We start from the raw sequence: 22,542 nt of genomic DNA on the forward strand, positions 1-22,542 counted from the left end.
TCCCAAGAATCATGATGGACAAAGTGACAATTCAAAAGGAATGGATCCAACATTATGTTACTATCGAAATTAGAAATCCTTTTATTTTCATCTATTAAAGAGTATTTAAGTTCTTGAAGTACTTGGAAGGTTTGTTTTAAATTGTCAACGAACAAATATTTTTTAACAGGATTTTATTATGCGTTAGTAAATAGTAAGATGAAGAAAAATGCGATATACTAGCTACAATAGCGCCTAAGGGCCCAAAAATTTCTCGAATAGGAATTCTAGGATTCCATTCTTTTATCGCATTGGGATGTTTTGAATTCTTGAATAAACCAATTCGAGAACAGTTGGATGCCGACAAAATCATCAAAGAGTGGTATTCTTTATTTCGATTCAACAAAGTGCCAATAGCTTCTGGATGTTGGCTAAGTGATTCAATCTTCGCCTTGGAATAAAAAGAATTGATATTGGCGCGATCTAACCTATTATGGGGAATCGGTCCTGCACTTGTCCTACCATACCTTTTTCGTGTATACGAAATAGTGGACTTGACTAACTCAATTCTTAGGAAATCGCGAATAAGATCATTTGCTCTTACCTCAACAAGGGAAGCACCAGCCTTTTCTTTTTCTTCTTGTTCCCAATTCACTACTAAGCAAGTTCTAACAAATTGACTATTTGTGTGATAAATTCTTTGAGTTAACTTGCTATTTTCATGAGAAATAAAATTGACAAGTCGAATTTGGAGATTATTTTCTTCTTGCAAGAGATCCTGCGGGAAAAGTGTTGCTAAATTTCTTCCTTCGTCCATTTCATATGCCACTGTAGGGCGAACGGAAACAAAATACTTTTCCTTGCTCTTGAGAATTTTTTTCCGTTGAACATAGACCCAATTTTTCCTTTTTTTTGATTCCTTAGAATCTTTTTTTTGTCTTTCTGGCGGTATCAAACAGCCACCTAATATCTTATCCGCCTCTTCAGGAAAATGAATATCTCCGGAAAATATTTTGAGTTCCGTATGGCTTTTTTTTCTCTTCACTCGGACCAGTCCGCCTAGTCGACTTCTTGTATTTTTTGTGAGTTGTGTATTCACTCCAATAATACTATTGTCAAGTATCTTTAGGGATGAAGATCTCGGCAAGATATGAAGTTCTTGAAGAATGAAAAAAAACCGATCTACTTCTTTTTGGTATTTTAGACTAAATTCTTTTGTTCCTCGATGCTCAATCAAACCCTCTTTTTTTAAGATGGAATCTTCCTCTGGGCTCTCGTATTCGTCCTCTGAATCTTCTTCTGAGTCTTCCTCTAAAGTACCATATTTTTCCTCTGCGCTTTCCCCGGGGCTGCCATATTCGTCTTCTGAGTCTTCCTCTAGAGTTCCATATTCGTCCTCTTGGGTCCTATATTTGCTCTCTGGGCTCCCATATTCCTCTTCTGAGTCTTTCTCTAAAGTCCTATATTCGTTCTCTGGGTTCCCATATTCGTTTTCTGGGCTCCCATATTCGTCTTCTAGGGTTTCATATTCGTATTCGTCTTCTAGGATTCCATATTTAGATTCTTCTAGGGTTTCATATTCATATTCGTCCTCTCGGGTCCTGTATTCGTCTTCTAGGGTCTCATATTCCTCTTCTGAGTCTTCCGCTCGAGTCCTATATTCTTCTTCTAGGGTCCTATATCTAAATTTAACAATTCCTGAACCCTTTTTATCTTTTCTGTATCGGGGATCGTCAAAATAAGCAAAAATAGTATTTCTACGTAAAACACCCATAAGGGGGATTTCAATCGAAATCCCAAAACAGGATATTAGTTCTTTCTCTTGTTCTTGATGATATTGTAATGGAATGACGAACCTATTTCTTCGCTTTTTCGCCAACAAATCTGAATTATCTTGAAAAATAGAAGGATAGATAAAATTCCAATGGCCATTGGACATGATTCGATCCGACGTTGAATAATCAAGAATTTCCCTATCTTTTTTACCATAAGTATTCATTTGATCTTGATCCTTGTGGAGTGAAAAAGACGCTATACTGGATCTGCACATACTTACTGACAATATCCATAAATGGCTTGTTTTTGGTAATCGGCGAAGATTACCATATTGATATTCGGGCGCATGGTAAACATCAGTACTCCAGTGCATTTCGCCGTCTGATTCAGAATAAATATGCTTTTGTACCCTTTCTTTAAAATGTAAAGTGGACGTTCCGGCACGAATCTCCGCAATTACTTGTTCGGATTTTACATATTGATCATTTTGCACTAGAATCAAGCTTTTTGAGGGAATATTCACACTATATAGAATATCTTGACTCTGAATAGTTACATGCAAGTCTATATAACATAGAAAAGCAGGCTGCCCATGACGGGTACGTGTGGGGTGAACCAAATTCTCATTGAATTTTATTTTTCCATTCGAAGGGGATCGTACAAGGTCGGCAGTACCCCCTGTGAATACTCCGCCAGTATGAAAAGTTCTTAATGTTAGTTGAGTCCCTGGCTCCCCAATTGATTGACCTGCAATAATACCTACGGCTTCTCCCAATTCGACCAGATCACTATGAGTAGGACTCCGGCCATAGCATAATTGACAGATCCAAGAAGTGCTTCGGCAAGTAAAGGGGGTTCTAATATATATTGGTTGTGCTCGAAATGGTTGTGCTCGAAAGGCAGTTATGAATCGATTGACTAATCCAATTCCAATATCTTGATTTCGCGCGGCAATGCATCGTGAACCGATATATATATCGTCTGCTAATACACGACCAATTAGTGTTTGGACAAAAAGTTTTTCCGTCATCCCATTTTGAGGACTTACAGAAATACCTCGGATAGTACCACAATCTCTTCTACGCACAATAATATGTTGAACTACTTCAACAAGTCTACGTGTAAGATATCCAGCATCTGCTGTTCGCACAGCAGTATCTACAACCCCTTTGCGGGCTCCATAGCAGGAAATTATATATTCTGTCAAAGAAAGTCCCTCGCGTAAATTGCTTTGAATAGGTAAATCAATCATTTGTCCTTGAGGGTCCGACATTAATCCTCTCATACCTACTAATTGGTGTACTTGAGATGCATTTCCTCTGGCTCCTGAAAAAGACATTAGATAGACTGGATTAGAAGGATCCGTTATCCGAAAATTTGAATTCATTTCTTGTTTCAAATATTCACTTGTCGCATACCATATCTCAACAGATTGGCGTAATTTTTCTACCGCGTGTACAGCCCCATAATAATAGTGTTTCTCCAAAAGAAAACTCTGTTGTTCCGCGTCTTGGACTAACCATCCCTTAGAGGGTATTGTTAAAAGATCCTCGATTCCTAACGAAATCGATGTAGTAGTGGCTTGATGGAAGCCCAGAGTCTTTAGTTGATCCAGTATATGGGATGTATATCCCATTCCAAAATGATCTATTAATCTGCTAATAAGTCGTTTCATACCAGTTCCGTCTATCTCTTTATTATGAAAGACCAGATTGGCCCGTTCCGCCATACATAAGTACCCCCTTTTCGGCTGAGTAGGATTCGACAATTGCTGAGTAGGATTCGACAATGGGCCTGAGTCAGTGATTCGAAAATTTAATTAACTTAATTGCCTCAATCTCAATCTGGATTCGCGTGGCAAATAATGATGATACTAGGGAAATCGGAATGCCCCCCGAAAGGGGAGGGGCATCGCCGAATCTAACTTTCTTGTTTAGGTAGTGTATGAATAGGCCTGACTAAATCCTTGTATGGCTTCCTCTATTTCTCTATAAAAAGAAATATGACCAAGAGTGGTTCGAATGTATATCGAACGAATTTCTTTTTTTCTATTTCCCATTATTAGATAGTGGGCATAAATCTCATGATAAGTCCCCAAAGATTCATATTGAACTTCAATCGGAACTTCTCTTGACCCAATGACGCGTTGATCCAGGTTCCATCGTAGCCACAAGGGACTATCTAAACTGATTAGTTTTTGTCTATAAGCTCCCAGTGCATCATAAGAACTAGAAAAATGGGGTTCTTTATCTTTCCTATATTTAAAATTATTATTATTATTGTAATTTACTTTTAGATTTGGGTAGTTTCTGCAACTATTATATCTATTTGCACAAATACCTCGACGCTTTCCAATCGTTAATACATAAAGCCCGATAAGCATGTCTTGGGTTGGTACGCAAATAGGATCCCCAATAGCGGGAGATAAGAGATTCATATGAGAAAACATAAGTAAACGGGCTTCTGCCTGAGCTTCCAAGGATAAAGGTAGATGAACAGCCATTTGATCTCCATCAAAGTCCGCATTGAAACCCTTACACACTAATGGGTGTAAAGAAATAGTACGCCCCTCTACTAAAGTGGGTTGAAAGGCCTGTATGCCTAATCTATGCAGGGTAGGTGCTCTATTTAACAGTACAGGATGTCCCCGCATAACTTCTTGAAGTATTTCCCATACAATGGGTTCTTTTTCCCAAATTTTCCTTTTAGCAATCCTTACATTAGAAGTGGCGCGTTTCGTGATTAAATCGCGAATTACAAATAGCTGAAAAAGCTTTATTGCTATCTCTAGAGGTAATCCACATTGATGTAATGAAAGCGAAGGACCCACAACAATGACAGAACGCCCCGAGTAATCGACCCGTTTCCCAAGCAGAGTCTCGCGAAACCTTCCCTCTTTACCTTCAATTACATCTGAAAGTGATTTGTATACTTTATTGTGACCATCCCTCGTCGGTTGCCCGCGGGACCCACTATCAAGAAGTGTATCCACGGCTTCTTGTACCAATTTTTCCTGGCACATTACTAAATCTGCTGGCGCTAATTCACTTCTTTTTAATAGATAGGCAAGATTGTTGTTCCGACGGATAACTCTCTTATAAAGTTCATTAATGTCTGAAGTCACTACTTTATCTCCAGACCTATAAACAATAGGTCTCAATTCGGGAGGAAGAACCGGTAATAAGCACAAAACCATCCATTCTGGTTCTACATTTGTTTGAATAAAATGTTTCGCCAATTGCATGCGTCTAATCAAAAAAACTTTTCTTATTCGTCTTTTTCTATCTTCCCACTCATCTCCACTATACCCCTCGTCTTCTAATTCCTTCCATTCGACCAAAGAATTCTCTATAATAATTCGCAAATCCAAATCTGCTAATTGTTCTCTAATAGCACCTGCTCCTGTCGCAATTTCCCGATTTCGAAATGTTGCAAAGCCTGGGGTAGAAAAAAAGGGAGAAATGCTGTGGTTACAGGATGCAATTTCCTCTTCGAATAAACCTCGTAATCGTAAAAAAGTGGGTTTTTTAGTGCTGGGCCTAGCAAAAGAGAAATCGCCGTATACTAGGCCCTCCAACTTCTTAAGAGGTTTATCTAAAAGATTCGCGCATATAACTAGGAAGACCTTTCAAATACCACACATGAGTCACGGGACATGCGAGTTTGATGTATCCCATTTGATATCTTCGTATCCGAGAATCCACAAATTCGACCCCGCATTTTTGGCAAAATCTTTCGTCTTCGTTTTCAGCTCCGCTCGCTCGAGAATTGCCACAAGCGCAAATCCCGCTTTTTATGGGTCCAAAGATTCTTTCGCAAAACAATCCATCTTTTTCTGGTTTATCGGTTTTATAATGAAAAGTAGAGGGCCTTGTGACTTCGCCAACGACTTCTCCATTAGGTAGGTTTTTGTTAGCCCAAGCCTTTATTTGTTGAGGGGAAACGAGTCCAATTTGAAGTTGTTGATGTTTATATTGGTCAATCATAAAATAGAAATAAGAAAAGAATTTATATTTATTCCGATCAAACTTCCTCCCTATTAACCTGGAAGTTCTTTTCAGATACAAGGAAATGATTCAGTTCTAGAGCCAAAGATCGTAGTTCTCGAACGAGCACTCGAAAAGATTCTGGAGGATCCTCATGATTAGGTATTCTTTTTCCCCAGATCGTAGCATTAAGTATTTCTTGGCGAGCTATAAGATGGTCAGATTTATAAGTAAGTATCTCTTGTAAAATATGAGCAACACCAAATCCTTCTAAAGCCCAAACTTCCATTTCTCCTACTCGTTGTCCCCCTTGCTTGGCTCTTCCTCTAACCGGTTGTTGTGTAACAAGTGAGTAGGGCCCAGTAGAACGCCCATGAATTTTCTCATCAACTTGATGAATTAATTTTAAGATATAGGACTTCCCTATTAGAACAGGTTGCTCAAAGGGGTCGCCTGTTCTTCCATCAAATATTCTGCTTTTTCCCGGGTACTCGGGTTCAAATACCCATGGATTTTTTGTTTCTTTACTGGCTTCATATAATTCTGAAAACACAAGTTTTCTTGAAGCCTCTTGCTCATATCTCTCATCAAAGGGTGCTATTCTATAATGTTTCTTTAGCAGATCCCCCGCTAATCCGAGCGAGCTTTCAAATATTTGTCCCACATTCATTCGGGAGGGTACTCCTAAGGGATTGAAGACCATATCAACGGGTGTTCCATCTTGCAAATAGGGCATATCTTGCCTAGGCAAAATTTTGGAAATGATCCCTTTATTCCCATGTCTTCCGGCTACTTTATCCCCAACTTTGATTTCACGTTTCTGTAAAATATATACACGAACCATTATGTCGAGCGGGTCCCTTTGGATCCATTTCACATCGATAACGCGCCCTCTTCCACCTATAGGTAATTTCAGAGAAGTTTCTTTTGAAGTGGAAACCTCAAGGCCAAATATGGCCCGTAATAATCCAGCTTCCGCGATATAAGATGATTCGCTCGCTATCTGAGGCGTTAATTTACCTACTAAAATATCACCAGTTTCTACCCAGGATCCCAACCTAACAACTCCATTTCTGTCCAAATTGCGGAGTAAATGTTCTTCTAGATGTGGTATTTCTTTAGTGATTTTTTCAGCGGAGCCCTGGCTTGTCGTATCCGTCTGAATTTCATATTTCCGGATGTGAAAAGAGGTATAAATATCTTCATATACCAAACGTTCGCTAATTAGTACTGCGTCTTCAAAATTGTAACCTTCCCATGGCATATAAGCTACTAATACGTTTTTTCCTAAAGCAAGTTCGCCCCCAATTGTAGCAGCTCCTTCTGCTAAAATTTGTCCTTTTTTAATGGATTTACCCCGTGGAACCCGGGGTTTTTGGTGCATACAAGTATTTTTGTTAGAGCGACGGTGGTTAACTAAAGGAATACTTATAGTCTTCCCACTACTTGATAAAAGTATCTTATGACTATCAGTAGAAATGATCTTTCCCTCGCGTTCGGCTATAATGGAAACCCTCGAATCTAGAGCTGTTTGGCGTTCCAATCCAGTTCCAACAATGCATTTCTCGGACCGAGAAAGCGGAACTGCTTGGCGCTGCATATTAGAACTCATTAAAGCCCGATTCGCATCATTGTGCTCAATAAAAGGAATGAGAGAACCCCCAATAGAAAAATATTGGAAAGGAAAAATACTTCTAACATGAATCTGTTCCCATGCAATAGTCAAGAATTCTTGACGGTATCTAGCCGGAACAACCTGTTCTTCCTGAATACCTTGATTCAAGGACAAAGAATTTCCTGCTGCTATCATATAATATTCATCTCTATTTGGTGATAGATAAACCACCTGTCTCTCTTTTTTTTCTTTTGCTTTCTCAGCAGATATTTCATAAAACGGACTCTCTATGGATCCCCACAAGTGATCAATTCTCGCATGAATTGTTAAGGATCCAGTAAGTCCAACATTGATTCCTTCAGACGTGTCAATTGGACAAATACGCCCATAGTGACTCGGATGAATATCTCGGCTCCGAAAACTTGCGGTTCTCCCCGTCAACCCTCCAGGACCTAAACAACTCACTTTTCGCCCATGAACAGTTTGTGTCAATGGATTCGTTTGATCAAAAACTTGAGATAACGGGTATGTGCCAAAAAAGGTCTCATAAGTAGTTATTAATAAAATTGAAGTTGAAGTTGGAGTTACCAAAGTTTGGGGAGTCGGTTTCGATTGACGTATGAATACTCTACGAATAGTTTTTTGAACTGCATGTTGTAAACGACCAAGAGCCAATCCGAATTGATCTTGTAACAGATCCGCAACCGAACGAATACGTTTATTTTTCAAGTGATTCATATCGTCATCGTCAAGTATACCCGTTCCAAATTTCATTCCAATCAAATGATCCGTAGCGGCCAATACATCTCGTGGTAACAAGAATGTATTGTTCTGAGGAATATCAAGATTAAGTCTCCGATTCATATTTCGTCGACCAATCCTTCCTAATTCACATTTTTGTTGAAAAAATTTCTTTTGTAATTCCTCGCATAAGGACTCCGAAAATACCAGGTCCCCACCTACACAAGCAAATTGTTGATAAAACTCCAAAATAGCTTTTTCTTTTGACTCAATCCTCTTCTTCTCTTTAGCATTCGGGAAAGACAAGAAAATTTCAGGGTAGGAAACATTATCCAGAATTTCTCTTAGATTCGAACCCATAGCTGATGATAGAACTAGAATAGATATCTTTTGTTTTCTACTCACGCGAGCCCATATCCTTTCTTTTTTATCAATTGCTAATTCCGATCTCCCCCCCCAATCTGATATTATAGTGCCAGTGTAGATAGAAATTCCCTTATGATCTAATTCCGAGCGGTAGTAAATACCAGGACTTAGCAATATTTGATTGATCACAATTCGGTATATTCCATTTATAATAAAGGTTCCTAAGGAATTCATTATAGGAATGTTTCCGATAGAAATGGTTTGCTTTTGCACATCGAAACCAAAAATTAATCTCGCAGATACATATAATTCGGAAGAATAGGTGAGTGATTCATACACAGCATCTCTTTCTTTTATCGAGGGTTCTAGCAGTTGATATCCTTTCGCAAATAATTGAAATGCAATTTCGTGATCTGGATCTTTAATTGTTGGAAACTTGTCAAGTTCTTCTGCCAAGGCTTGATTAATGAACCTACAAAATCCCTCGAATTGGATCTGACTAAATCCGGGTATTGTGGACATTCCCTCGTTTCCATTCCGGAGCATCTTAATCTTAAGTTTCCTGTTTATCAAAGAAAAATTCCATTATCAGCTCACTCTTCATCAATCCCTATGGATCGATCTAGCAATCATGGAATCTATATTCTGTTTACTGAATCACATGAAATTCTAGGGAACTCCACATACGTATTTCATATATGTATTTCATACATATGAATAGAGACCATTTGGACGAAAGTTCGAGTTTGCCAGGGGTACAAATGAAATGAAAATGAATTGATAAAACATTCCTACAAAAAAAATTCTGCCACTTATACTTTATGTTATGATATTCTAATCAGATTGGATGGCAAAGATTTCTCATTTTATCTCCTTTCTATGAATGTAATAAAGCCGTAATATAATATACTAGAAAGTTTGACTTTACTTCGATTTAGAATAGCGTGCTTACTTTAATTTCTCAAAATAATTTGAGGGTTCTTTTTTATTTCGGATCGGAGTAGTATAATTGCTAGAAAATTCAGTATTTCATTGTGGAATTCTAAAATAAAGTAAGTCCCTTTTTTAAGTACATGCCAATCTAGTTATCCACCTCTCCCCATATCCATGCTTTTCTTTTATCGTAATTTCACTTGGGTACGCCAAGATAGTCAGGTTATACTCTATATCAGAGCAAATTTCCTTTTTTTATTCAAGATATTTAATTTAATACTTTGAAAAATTAAAGCATGATTCCCCATAGAGATATGTACATAAAGGGGATCTTTGGATAATAATGCTGTTCGGACCTAAAGTTTACCTATACACGGATTAAGCATAAAGCCATAATATTTTATTATGCCATTGAAGGGGGGGGAGATAATACCGATTTAAGAGTAGTTCACTACTGCAATAAAAAAAAGAGAATTCTAGTTAACGGTTCCAATTTATTCTGAATTTTGCAGCCTGTGAATAGAAATCCACTTTTTCTTCTTTTTCATCTCAATAGAAAGAAATGGGAAGTTTTATTGTGTTAACAATGTATGTTTTAAGATAGAATCTATCGAGGAGAATAATAGAAACTGGATCAAAAAAAGCAGGAATAGATTTTTTGAAAAAGATTGGAAAAAAGTAAGTAGAATTATATTCAAAATAAAAGGGGCTTTTCGTAAGAAAACGTGGATGAATACTTGCTGTTTTCTAGATTTTTGATCGGATTTTTTGGCGGCATGGCCAAGCGGTAAGGCAGGGGACTGCAAATCCTTTATCCCCAGTTCAAATCTGGGTGCCGCCTGATCAATAAAATACTTAGGTTTTTTTTATAGTGCTGATCGAATTCGATAAATTTTTACTTCGCATAAGTTCGGGCAAGAGAGTAACTGGGCCTGCCGATACTGGGTTTAGAGAAACCATACCATAGTTCTATCCTCAAACTAGGGTTAGGGTTTGTTTTGACGGTAGTGGCCAAAATGGTTATCAATAGGGGTGAGGTAGTGTTTCCTTATTCTTTTATTATATGAATTTGAATTGGTTCTTAATTGAGATTCGATTTGATAATTTTAAAATACGAGGATAAGATGTCAGAAATCTTGGTATCCAAAGAAAGGTCCCTAAGGGGCATTCTTTTTTTTTTTCAATCTAAGATTCAAGAAGGGACTCCACGAAAGAATATCAAGACTTACTAATTATTATACATTTTTTTATCGTACATCTTATGTTACCTACATACACTAAAGTAAGGACTACTTAATTCTAACGAGAATCAGATTAAATAGGTCGATCAAAAATCAATTTAGGAGTTGTATTATGGATAAAATCTCTTCATTCTTTCATAGAATGATACAAAGCAAGGCTGCAGGGTTTAGGTCAAAAATAAACATTAGGTAAGGTAGGTATCCAATAAATATTTATCTATCGATAATTTTATGGTATATTCGGGCGTCCTTTGCTTAAAAAAAAAAAAAAGAGTAACAAAAGGAATAAAAAATCTTCCTATTCCCGCTTCTTCTATTCAGGACATCATTCCCGTACTCTTTCTTTTTTAAGGAAAAAAGGGCTATAGTATCTCGTATTTTTAATGCTCTCTAATTCTACCAGAATTCCTATAAGAATTTGTTAGGAGTAAATTCCTTGAACTGATTGATCCATGGCCTTAGGGCGGAATCCCTTTTTGACTCTGTACCCTTGATTCCACTATGATTATTGATCAATAGTAGAATAATCCCTTCATAGAAATAGGAGACATAATTTAGATGGATATAGTAAGTCTCGCTTGGGCTGCTTTAATGGTAGTCTTTACATTTTCTCTTTCACTAGTAGTATGGGGAAGGAGTGGACTCTAGGGATACTACTAATTGATTAAGTAATCAAATTGTTGTATCAATTCTTTTCTTTAATGGATCATTTTGCATTAATCATTTTGTCAAACGTTATTCTTTAATCTTTTTCTTTAGTTTTGTTTCACTCCTGTAAGAAACTCTTGTATTGTAAGTTGTAATGTAAGAAAGAGCCATTATACCAATTCAGAATTTCTACTAGAAATGACGAATGGTTAAAAAAAGTTCTATACATAAGAAAATTAGACTTTCTTCCACGGAACTATTCACGGCATATCACACATTTTCCATTTCCTTTTACTTTTTACTATAGTCTATTCTTCATATTATTTTTCTTTCCTTCCATGGATTCTTTGGTCAAGAATTGTCTTAGATTTTTTTATTTTGACCTGATTGAAATTAAGTGGATGCAATGAAAAAAGAAATTGAATTAGACTACTTAACTATTTCAATCTACTAATCTATTCTATGTAGATTCAAAGATAATATAATAGAAAGAATCTAAAGTGTCGTAGAAAAAACTATATGTAGTTCTTTCTACCACACTTTAAGATTCCAACCAGATCCTTTCATTTAAGACTTGGATTTTTTTTATTTAATCCCTTTTTAATTTCTTCAATGATTAATTGGAATTCCAATTAATTATTTTGGCTGACTGTTTTTACATAAATAATAAGTAAAAAAGAAGTAGGAACTAGAATGAACAGTGCAGTAGCAATAAATGCGAGAATATTGACTTCCATAACCTCTTTATTTTTTATTTTCACAATAACTCGGGATGTAATCCCATGGAGAGGAAAAAGGGGTATCTTGTAAATTCAAGGGTAGGGCTTGCATTCTGATAATACTGAATCAATTCAATATTATGAATATCGGATCTATCAAATCAATTCATGGATGAGAGTTATATTTCACGGATGAGAGTTATATAGTATAACATAGGAAGATCCTCTATCCACACTAAGACCAAAATGGGTTTTTTGATTGGATTAGGAATTCCCTCTTTTTTAATCCTTTTCTACTTTTTCTTTTCTATATCTCTAACCCACGAGCTTTCTTAATCTTATACTTTCTTAATCTTATACAATTTCCCTTCCTTTTTCTTATAGTTATACATACAATTATGTATGTATTATATGACCAACTTTCACTTTCTATGGGTCACATAGACATCCAAATAAGCAGTAGAAGTGAGATGGGGAAAAGAGGTCTGAAATAAAAAGGGAATACGATTTATGTATGGATTCCGGTAAAATACCGGTACTCTATTCCATAAGAGTGGAATAGGAAATTAAGATGAGGATGGTATCATCATAAAGAAAGATAGAGTAATATAATATCCTAAATTCTACTAATCCACATATCGTATGTGTGTCTTTCTTTATCGATTGGGAGTAGTGAAAAAAAAATTCCTATATGCCCTCCCTCCCTCTTTAATGAGAGATGCAAAATAAAAAAGTGAAGTAAGGGTGCCCTGTGGGTATTTGATCTTGCTCCCTGCCCCTTTTTTTCATGGAAAAAGGAAATATCAATTTCTCCATTCATTGAACCCTAGTTCGGGACTGACGGGGCTCGAACCCGCAGCTTCCGCCTTGACAGGGCGGTGCTCTGACCAATTGAACTACAATCCCCGCGGGGTGTATGGCATACCCATTCTTAAATAGAACCATAAGAAGATTCGATTCGTCTTTCGTACTCTAAGAAATAGACGAATCATATACTACATACCCACATATTATATTATACGTGGGTATAGTGAGAGTGACATAACTAGTATGTCGTGATTTTTTATCACTAAAAATGGATAATAATCCAGCCTTCAATAAGAAAAACTCTTTTGTTTGTAAGAAAGGAATGAGAGAGATATGGATTAGAAAAAAAAATTTCCCTTTTTTCTTTATCTTTTATTTCTATAGATCAGACATTTTATTTTATGGAAGAAAAACAAAAGGATTTAGTTCATACTCACGAAGCCCTAGATTTTTGGTTTGGGCCGAGCTGGATTTGAACCAGCGTAGACATTGTCAACGAATTTACAGTCCGTCCCCATTAACCACTCGGGCATCGACCCAGGAAGAATTTATTCTAGGGTTTTTGCTAATCTATGATTAACCTCCTTTCATAATACTCCCTACCCCCAGGGGAAGTCGAATCCCCGCTGCCTCCTTGAAAGAGAGATGTCCTGAACCACTAGACGATAGGGGCATCACTAGACGATAGGGCCATATACAACCGCTCGTGATTATACTATAATCATAGTATGAGCAGTTTTTTGGAATTGTCAATATACTCGAAAAGTATAAATAGATCCAAAGCAAAGAGTTTTTCCAACTTTTCTGTTATGTTTTCATCTAGGATTTTTTTTAGTTGATCGTTATAGATTAATTCTCCGTGCTTCATTTAGTGTTCATACCAAAAATGCATCCATCCCGCACTAAGTCATAAAATTCTCTAAAAATATAGAGAAAGTTTCAAAAACAAAGAAAAAAAGTGAATCAATTTAGTAGAAAAGTACTCTATCAGATTCGAACCAACGACTTACGTCTTAGCACGAGATTACTCTACCACTAATTTAAAAAGCCCTTTATCGGATTTGAACCGATGACTTATGCCTTACCATGGCATTACTCTACCACTGAGTTAAAAGGGCTTTTTATTTAATTCAAAAATTAGCCACTTGGATTTCCCATTATGGGTCTACTGCATAATGTACATATTATATATATAATATATAGAGATAGAGAGAGAGACATTATGTAGAGATTGTATATGTATATATCGATATCTTGAGAGCTCAAAATAAAATTAATAAAAAAAAACATACCCTACATAACATATCCAACTCTTCTTGGTTCAGGGTTTTCCGTTTCCGAAGACTAGTAAAATAGGCGGATTCTGGAACCCCAAGGATTCAACGGTATATGGATATGGAAAATATAAGATTTCCGATCCTAGCGGGAAAAGGCGGGGAACAGATACCCAATAGGATATAGGATCCTTGGGAGGAACTTTTGGTAATGGCCTTGATCCTCTATGCTATTTTTTATGTGTTCTTAGTTCTATTGAACTTTTTGCATTCTTTTAAACAAGAATCTAATAAACTAGAATTGAGTCAGTGGAAAAAAGGAGAGAGAGGAAAGTGTTAAATGGAGAGAGTCGACTAATCAGAGACTTTTAGGATCTTCTTTACATCAGGTAAATCTGTCGGCCCTGTCCGTTTTTTTCTTTAAGTTACGACTCTTTGCTGCTTACTTCTATCAAGCCATAGGGAAAGTCTATGATGAATTTGGAAAACTCATCTCACTCTTACTCTATGGCTCGGACTTAATGGGGGAAGAAAACATCTTCCATAATTTCTTTTTTGTTCAATTCTGGACAAAAAAGAAAAGGAAAAAAGGAATTTATAGGGACAGTGTTACCCCCTATATCCCCTAGTTTATATTGTAGGAATAATAAAACAATTTAGCAGTCTGACACACTTACGTCCTTGCAAAGTAAATAATTATTATTGTAGTCGTAACCGTAGAATAGGATCCTAATCAAAATAAATACATTTGGTTCAGGCGCTATTAGCATGGTAAGAAAAGATTTTTTTTACAGACCAGAGGGGCTATCTAAATCCTAAAGTAAAGGCGAGCGATCGAAGTAGAAGTACCAACGGCTCAGTGTCATGAACCTTCTCCATCTGATTCAATAAGGGGGAATTAGCCTTCTTGTCAAATGGCTATCCTTGACAAAGGGTACCATTTATACCATAATCTACAATGTAGCGGGTATAGTTTAGTGGTAAAAGTGTGATTCGTTCTATTAATAACTGAATTTGAAATGATATACTTAAGGCATCCTTAAGTTTTTTATTTTTATATTCCGATGAAAACTTTAGTTCTTATAAAGGATTAAATCCTTTTCCTCTCAATAGCATATTGAGGAAGAATATACATTCTGGCGATTTGTATCCAAAGACTAATTTAAATTGCATCCAAAATAAAAATAGGATTATGAGTACAGAGTCGCGAAGCATAATTTTGCATTGGATTAAGTATTCCAATTTTGAAAATATGAGTAAAGGATCTATGGATGAAGATACAAAAAAGTTGATTTCCAATCGTAACTAAATCTTCTTAAAATAAGGAATAAGGAAGCCAAATAGCTAAAAAACGATAGTTTTGGTTTACTAGAACCATCCGCATATTGTTTCAGCTCGGTGGAAACCCAATTCTTTTCCTCAGGATCTCTTGAATGAAATTAGGGAACGAAGTAAGTAGATTAGATGAATTTAGATAGAATTTCTATCTCCTACTCTATAAGGATCATCTAGAAAGCGGGAGCTTTGGTTCCATTCAAATAGAAAAGCTGACATAGATGTTAAGTGGTGAGAATATCCATAAAGGAGCCGAATGAAATCAAAATTTCATGTTCGGTTTTGAATTAGAGACGTTAAAAATAATCAACCAACGTCGACTATAACCCCTAGCCTTCCAAGCTAACGATGCGGGTTCGATTCCCGCTACCCGCTCCATTCTGTATAAAAGGAGTATTCTATTTGTCTAGACATGTTAGAGGCTTGTATTCAAGCCTTTTTTGTCCACCAGTTTCTGGTACTCCAGAGCGGAGTAGAGCAGTTTGGTAGCTCACGAGGCTCATAACCTTGAGGTCACGGGTTCGATTCCCGTCTCCGCACTTAGCAGTCTGTATAAAAGGACTATTCTATTTCTCTAGATATGTATGGTAGAGGGGCGTATCCAACCCTTTTTTATTCATTAGTTCCCGGCCCTAGAGGGCAAAATTGAGCAGTTTGCGAAGTCACTTGCCTTCAAAAAAAGAAGGCGCAAGGCCTCTCCCTACCCTGCAGAAAATAAAAATGAAACGAAAGGGACAGTCTACCTCTCCCTTCCCTTTAAAAAAAGTTTGCCCGTTGTTTGTCTCAGTTAATACCCAATTTTTGGAGCTCTGTTGGCGAGTTCTATTTCTGCCTCTGGAGCGCCCTCTTTTTTTGAGTGGGATGCAAAGGAAGGGTAAGATAGTAAGGGATACGGCACTAGACTAACACCTAATTAATACTTAATTTAATATAAGTAGTTAAACAGTTAACTAGACTAAACTTTTTATCATAGTACTTTGATAAATTAAGCGGGCGAGCGGCGGGAATCGAACCCGTATCTTCTCCTTGGCAAGGAGATATTTTACCATTGAACTACGCTCGCTACGGTATATATTTTATAGCGTATATCCGCCTGGGTCGACCTTCTATGTCTGGGTCGACCGTTTCATTTCATTTTCTATTATATTAGAGTTTTCCTTTTTTTATTATCTGTCAATGAATATTCTAATGGGAATGGAATTTCATAATACTGAAAGAGAAGAGCTAGCAATTCGGAACGCAAATTGCGTTTTAATACGTCTCACTATTCTAATTTTTTAGAAGAAATGGCCTTTATTATTTCTTTTTTATGGGGTTAATAAATATTAACCAAATTTCATTTAAGAAATGAGAGAATTCAGAATAGCTACGAGAAAGACTAGTCCAATCCATAATGATGTACCGGAAAATACAACATTTTTATTATTTGACCAACCATCAGGAGAAGCAAATACAAGGGGTACACTAATTACTAAGACTGAGGAAGTCGCAATTAATGCAAAAACAGCTAATTGGAAAGCAATAGTCATATTTCTAATCCTCCAAGCTACCATCAAATAAAGTTGACTACATATTTGATCCCTCACTTAAACCAAAATTGTAAAAAAATACAAGAAGTAGGAGGGGTTTAATCATGAATCCATTGATTCTTCTCTTTAATTCAAATTTATTACTTAAACCGCTTTTTTATTTGGATATGGGGGTGAGAAGAGATTATTTACTCTTTATTTCACAAGCGGGTATAGCGGATCCTGTATCCGTGTATACAGTATACAGAGATATATCGAAAAGGAACTTGTATCTGATATCTTTCTAGAGGCTAATAAATCTTTTTATTTTTTATATGGCTATGTTCTATTTGTAGGAGTAAAATAAGGATTAGGCTGTGGAGAGATGGCTGAGTGGTTGATAGCTCCGGTCTTGAAAACCGGTATAGTTCTAGGAACTATCGAGGGTTCGAATCCCTCTCTCTCCTTTTGCTTATTGAATACGTTTGTTTCTTTCATTTTTATTTATTTTTTTTTTCTGTCCCTTATCTTTCTTTCATAAAAAGGAATGAATGGCTCGGCTAGATGGAATAACCGAGCCAGAACAGAAAAAAAGTAGAACAGGTATAAATAAGAAAATCTTAGTTAAGAGGGTTCATGTAAAGAACAGGTTCCAAATCACGATCGATTCCCTTTTCAAAACCTGCTGCAGCAGCTCGGGCTCTTCCTGCATGCCATAAATGGCCCACAAAAAAGAAGAATCCTAGAACAAAATGAGAAGTTGATAACCAACTTCTAGGAGAGACATAATTAACTGCATTGATCTCGGTAGCTACGCCACCCACGGAATTTAAAGAGCCTAAAGGAGCGTGGGTCATATATTCTGCTGAGCGTCGTTCTTGCCAAGGTTGTATGTCTTTTTTCAACCTACTCAAGTCCAAACCGTTGGGGCCCCTTAGAGGTTCTAACCATGGAGCACGAAGGTCCCAAAAACGCATAGTTTCCCCTCCAAAGATAACCTCCCCAGTTGGGGAACGCATTAGATATTTACCTAAACCTGTGGGTCCTTGAGCGGATCCCACATTAGCTCCAAGACGCTGGTCTCTAACTAGAAAAGTAAATGCTTGAGCTTGAGAAGCTTCTGGCCCGGTGGGTCCATAAAACTCACTCGGATAAGCTGTATTATTGAACCATACAAAACAACAAGCGATAAAACCAAAGACAGATAAAGCAGCTAAACTATAAGACAAGTAAGCTTCTCCAGACCATACAAATGCACGGCGAGCCCATGCGAAGGGTTTGGTTAAAATATGCCAAATTCCGCCAAATACACAAATAAAACCCAACCATACATGCCCACCAATTATATCTTCTAAATCATCTACACTAACAATCCACCCTTCTCCACCAAAAGGAGATTTTAGTAAATAACCAAATATAACACTGGGACTAAGGGTCAAATTGGTAATTTTTCTTACATCTCCCCCCCCAGGGGCCCAGGTATCATATACACCGCCAAAATAAAGAGCCTTGAGTACTAGAAGAAAAGCACCTAGACCTAACAAAATTAAGTGAATACCCAAAATTGTAGTCATTTTATTTCTATCTTTCCAGACATAACCAAAGAATGGAAAAGATTCCTCAAGAGTCTCGGGTCCCAGAAGCGCGTGATAAATGCCACCGAAGCCTAAGACTGCGGAGGAAATTAGGTGAAGTACGCCAGATACAAAGTACGGAAAAGTATCTAGAACTTCCCCCCCTGGCCCTACTCCCCAACCTAGAGTAGCTAAGTGTGGAAGTAAAATCAACCCTTGTTCATACATGGGCTTTTCTGGTACGAAATGGGCCACTTCAAATAGGTTCATTGCTCCGGCCCAGAATACGATTAATCCGGCATGAGCTACATGAGCTCCAAGCAGTTTACCGGACAAATTGATAAGTCTGGCATTCCCAGCCCACCAAGCAAAGCCGGTGGTTTCTTGGTCACGACCAGCTAAAACGAAAGTTCCATTAAAGAGCGTTTCCACGTGGTAGAACCTCCTCAGGGAATATAAGATTTTCATGAGGCTGATCCTGAGCTGCCATCCACGCACGAATACCCTCGTTTAAAAGAATATTTTTGGTGTAGAAAGTCTCAAATTCAGGATCTTCCGCTGCACGGATTTCCTGGGAAACAAAGTCATAGGCACGTAAGTTCAGAGCCAAGCCAACTACGCCAATAGCACTCATCCATAAACCGGTGACGGGTACAAATAGCATAAAGAAATGTAACCAACGTTTATTGGAAAAAGCAACACCAAAGATTTGGGACCAAAAGCGGTTAGCAGTGACCATTGAATAAGTTTCTTCAGCTTGAGTTGGGTTAAAAGCACGGAAGGTATTTGCACCATCACCGTCCTCAAATAGAGTGTATTTCTACGGTCGCTCCATGAATAGCGCATAGCAGAGCCGCACCTAATACTCCGGCAACTCCCATCATATGAAATGGGTTCAACGTCCAATTATGAAATCCTTGGAAGAAAAGGATGAATCGAAATATCGCTGCTACGCCAAAACTCGGCGCAAAGAACCAACCAGATTGCCCCAGTGGATAAATAAGGAATACAGAAACAAAAACAGCAATTGGACCAGAGAATGAGATTGCATTATAAGGCCGCAATTGAACAGACCGAGCAAGTTCAAATTGGCGTAACATGAAACCTATTAGTGCAAAAGCCCCGTGGAGAGCTACAAAAGTCCATAGACCGCCTAATTGACACCAACGAGTAAAATCTCCTTGTGCTTCGGGCCCCCATAGTAGCAACAAAGAGTGTGCTAAACTATTGGCAGGGGTAGAAACTGCTGCGGTTAAGAAATTACAACCTTCCAAATAGGAACTAGCCAATCCATGGGTATACCAAGAAGTTACAAAAGTTGTCCCTGTAAACCAACCCCCTAAAGCGAAATAAGCACAAGGAAAGAGCAATAGGCCAGACCATCCTACAAAAACGAAACGGTCCCTTCGTAACCAGTCATCCATAGTATCAAATAGATCATTTTCTTCTTTAGGAATTCTACCAAGGGCTATAGTCATAGTGATCCTCCTATTCAATTACTTCAACCATTTCCGAGCACCTCATATCACTTTCCAAGGCATATGATAGTTTTATTATCTGTGGACGATTTCTTTCTCGTTCAATGCCCTTTTTCAATGGTCTCGAAGAGAGAAATTTCCCATTTTTATCTATGGAGTCACAGTCACAACCGAGGTCGTGGTAAATCCATGAATTTGATTCGATTTGTTTTTCTTATACTATTTATTTGTTTTTCTTATACTATAGAAATAGAAATAAATTGTTTTTCTTATACTATAGAAAGAAATAAACCTTTGAATTCAGCATTATTCCAAGACTCCTATTTCAAAGTCTATCTTTTAAGGGAAAAATGCAAATAAAAGTAACCCTTCTTTTCCCATTCCCTCTCTATTGCATGGGTGGAAGAACTAAAATAATAGAGGATTCTGAAAAAAAAAAATGGACCTTCGAAATCCAATTTTATGTGTAGCGCAAAGGAGTTGCGATTTCTTCTTATTCCTATAGAACATCTAGTAACAAGAATATGAAATCGTAAATAGCGAAAAATTCTTGTCTTGCGCGGTCTAAGTCTAAGGAAATAAAAAAAATTCGCTTATACAATTTCATCTACATCGAATTTATATATCAGAATAGCGGATAGAGGCATCATTAAAGGAGTCAGGTCTACTTACTTTATGCTTCTTTCCAATTTTATGGTGGATTTGATAAGAACCCTTTTTGCTTTCTTGATAAATAATCGACAAAAAAAGCGTTTTTTTTATATAACCTGCTTGTTTTATTATAATTATAACAAGTCCTATATGGAAATGCCCGCTAAAGAGAAAATCTATTTGATTGTCTCTCGGCCAATATCGATTTTTAGAAAGAAAAAACAAGAATTTTCTTCTTTTTTTATTAACATTAAGAAAAAAGAATATAATTAAAATGGAATTGGCAATATAATTTTTATAGACTTTTGAAAGAAAAAAAAGGGGTTTTTTGCAACCGTTATTTCTTATTTCTTGCCTATATCATATCACGGAAACCTTTCGCTTTGGAACGTGGAGAGATGGCTGAGTGGACTAAAGCGGCGGATTGCTAATCCGTTGTACAATTTTTTTGTACCGAGGGTTCGAATCCCTCTCTTTCCGCTCCCTTGGATCATTTGGGACTTTCGAATTGGAAAGAATTCTGACCCCCGGATTTTCTCATAGATAAATGTACGAAACAAATCCAATAAGAAAAAAAAAAACTGAATTTTTACTCCTCGCGTCCAGGATTCCGTCCTGGGTCATTAGATAAGAATCCAAAGATAAAGAGTGAAACAAAGAATATCACTACTGTATAAACAAAAAGTTTGAGAGTAAGCATTACATAATCTCCAAGATTTTTTTTTAAGGAATAGATTACCAGTTTTTCCTTACCACACGGATCCACTAGGATGGTTTTTTTTTATACCTAAAAATGCAAAAAAGAATTCTTGAAAAAAATTGCAAGAATTCTTTTATAATAAGCACTCTTATCAATAGCAAAAATAGGGTTAGGTGGTTAGGTATTGTGTAGGTACCTTTAGGTACCTGCTCAACCTAGGTGCAGGGGAGTAGAAAGGCTGATCCAAATTTATTGCTGTAGCTACCCATTCAATGTAGAAGAATTTAAATTTTAGAATCGAAGGTTCATAATATAAAAATATAAAACTTCTCGGCTTTTACCCATTTTAAAATTTTTTTGGAATGAACACATCATTCAATTTGGCATACAGAGTACTAAAGATTTCATCGAAAACTTACAGCAGCTTGCCAAACAAAGGCTAATAGAAAAAAGAATAGAGGTATAACAGGCATAATATCCACGATTGGATTGAAAATAGCATAAGCTTCGGGTAATTTGGCAAAGAAAAAACTAGTAGGATAAAGAACAGAATTAAAACAGATACAGGTTAAACTAAGTATATTAGGCATAACAAGCATTTCATTCTTGTAGAGTAAATAATTGGATTTTTCTTGAGTTATTTTTTTAAGGGAAAGAAGGAAAAGGCAGATTCAAAATCTTTTTTCTTCGGACTTTCCCAAACACAAAATACCTCCTTGTATTCGCACTCTCAAATGAGAGTGGAATAAATTCGACTTTCATATAATATCTTAATAGAATTCCATGTAATGATCAATGCATTTTTTTGATTCTATATTATCCGCATGTGTAGAATACTAGCAAGAGAATATCCCTCCTTTTTTATGTAATTGAAATGGTATTGACGAATAACAAATAAACATACTAGTGTTTATTAGTGTCGCATAAAACCCGAAATGGGGCGTGGCCAAGTGGTAAGGCAGCGGGTTTTGGTCCCGTTACTCGGAGGTTCGAATCCTTCCGTCCCAGATTGTTTCTGATGAAACAAACGGTGAAATCATATAGTATTCCGTACGAGACAAAAGTTTATTAAAGAGAATAATGATATCTTATTCTTTCTCAGAAAACATAATAAAGTCTTAAGTCCAGTCAAATTGACTATCTTTATTTTCATGAAAAAATGGGATCTATCAAGCACATTCAGGATATGCCTCTACTATAAAATCACTTAG

General features: G+C 36.9%; 4 non-coding genes across 4 annotated transcripts; all 4 read right to left on the minus strand.

Annotated features, from left to right (window-relative positions):
- Positions 1 to 12,836: 12,836 nt before the first annotated feature.
- TRNAD-GUC (transfer RNA aspartic acid (anticodon GUC)) lies at positions 12,837 to 12,910 on the minus strand. Its single transcript has one exon. It is a non-coding gene; the product is annotated as a tRNA-Asp (tRNA).
- A 358-nt stretch (positions 12,911 to 13,268) lies between these two features.
- Positions 13,269 to 13,350, minus strand: TRNAY-GUA (transfer RNA tyrosine (anticodon GUA)). Its single transcript has one exon. It is a non-coding gene; the product is annotated as a tRNA-Tyr (tRNA).
- Positions 13,351 to 13,857: 507 nt separating this feature from the next.
- TRNAT-GGU (transfer RNA threonine (anticodon GGU)) lies at positions 13,858 to 13,929 on the minus strand. The gene has a single exon. It is a non-coding gene; the product is annotated as a tRNA-Thr (tRNA).
- A 2,483-nt stretch (positions 13,930 to 16,412) lies between these two features.
- Positions 16,413 to 16,483, minus strand: TRNAG-GCC (transfer RNA glycine (anticodon GCC)). The gene has a single exon. It is a non-coding gene; the product is annotated as a tRNA-Gly (tRNA).
- Between the last annotated feature and the right edge of the window lie 6,059 nt (positions 16,484 to 22,542).

The sequence above is a fragment of the Triticum urartu genome, unplaced genomic scaffold, assembly GCF_056163025.1.
Source record: "Triticum urartu cultivar PI428250 unplaced genomic scaffold, HENAU_Tu73 scaffold2, whole genome shotgun sequence".
In the NCBI taxonomy this organism is placed as follows: domain Eukaryota; kingdom Viridiplantae; phylum Streptophyta; class Magnoliopsida; order Poales; family Poaceae; genus Triticum; species Triticum urartu.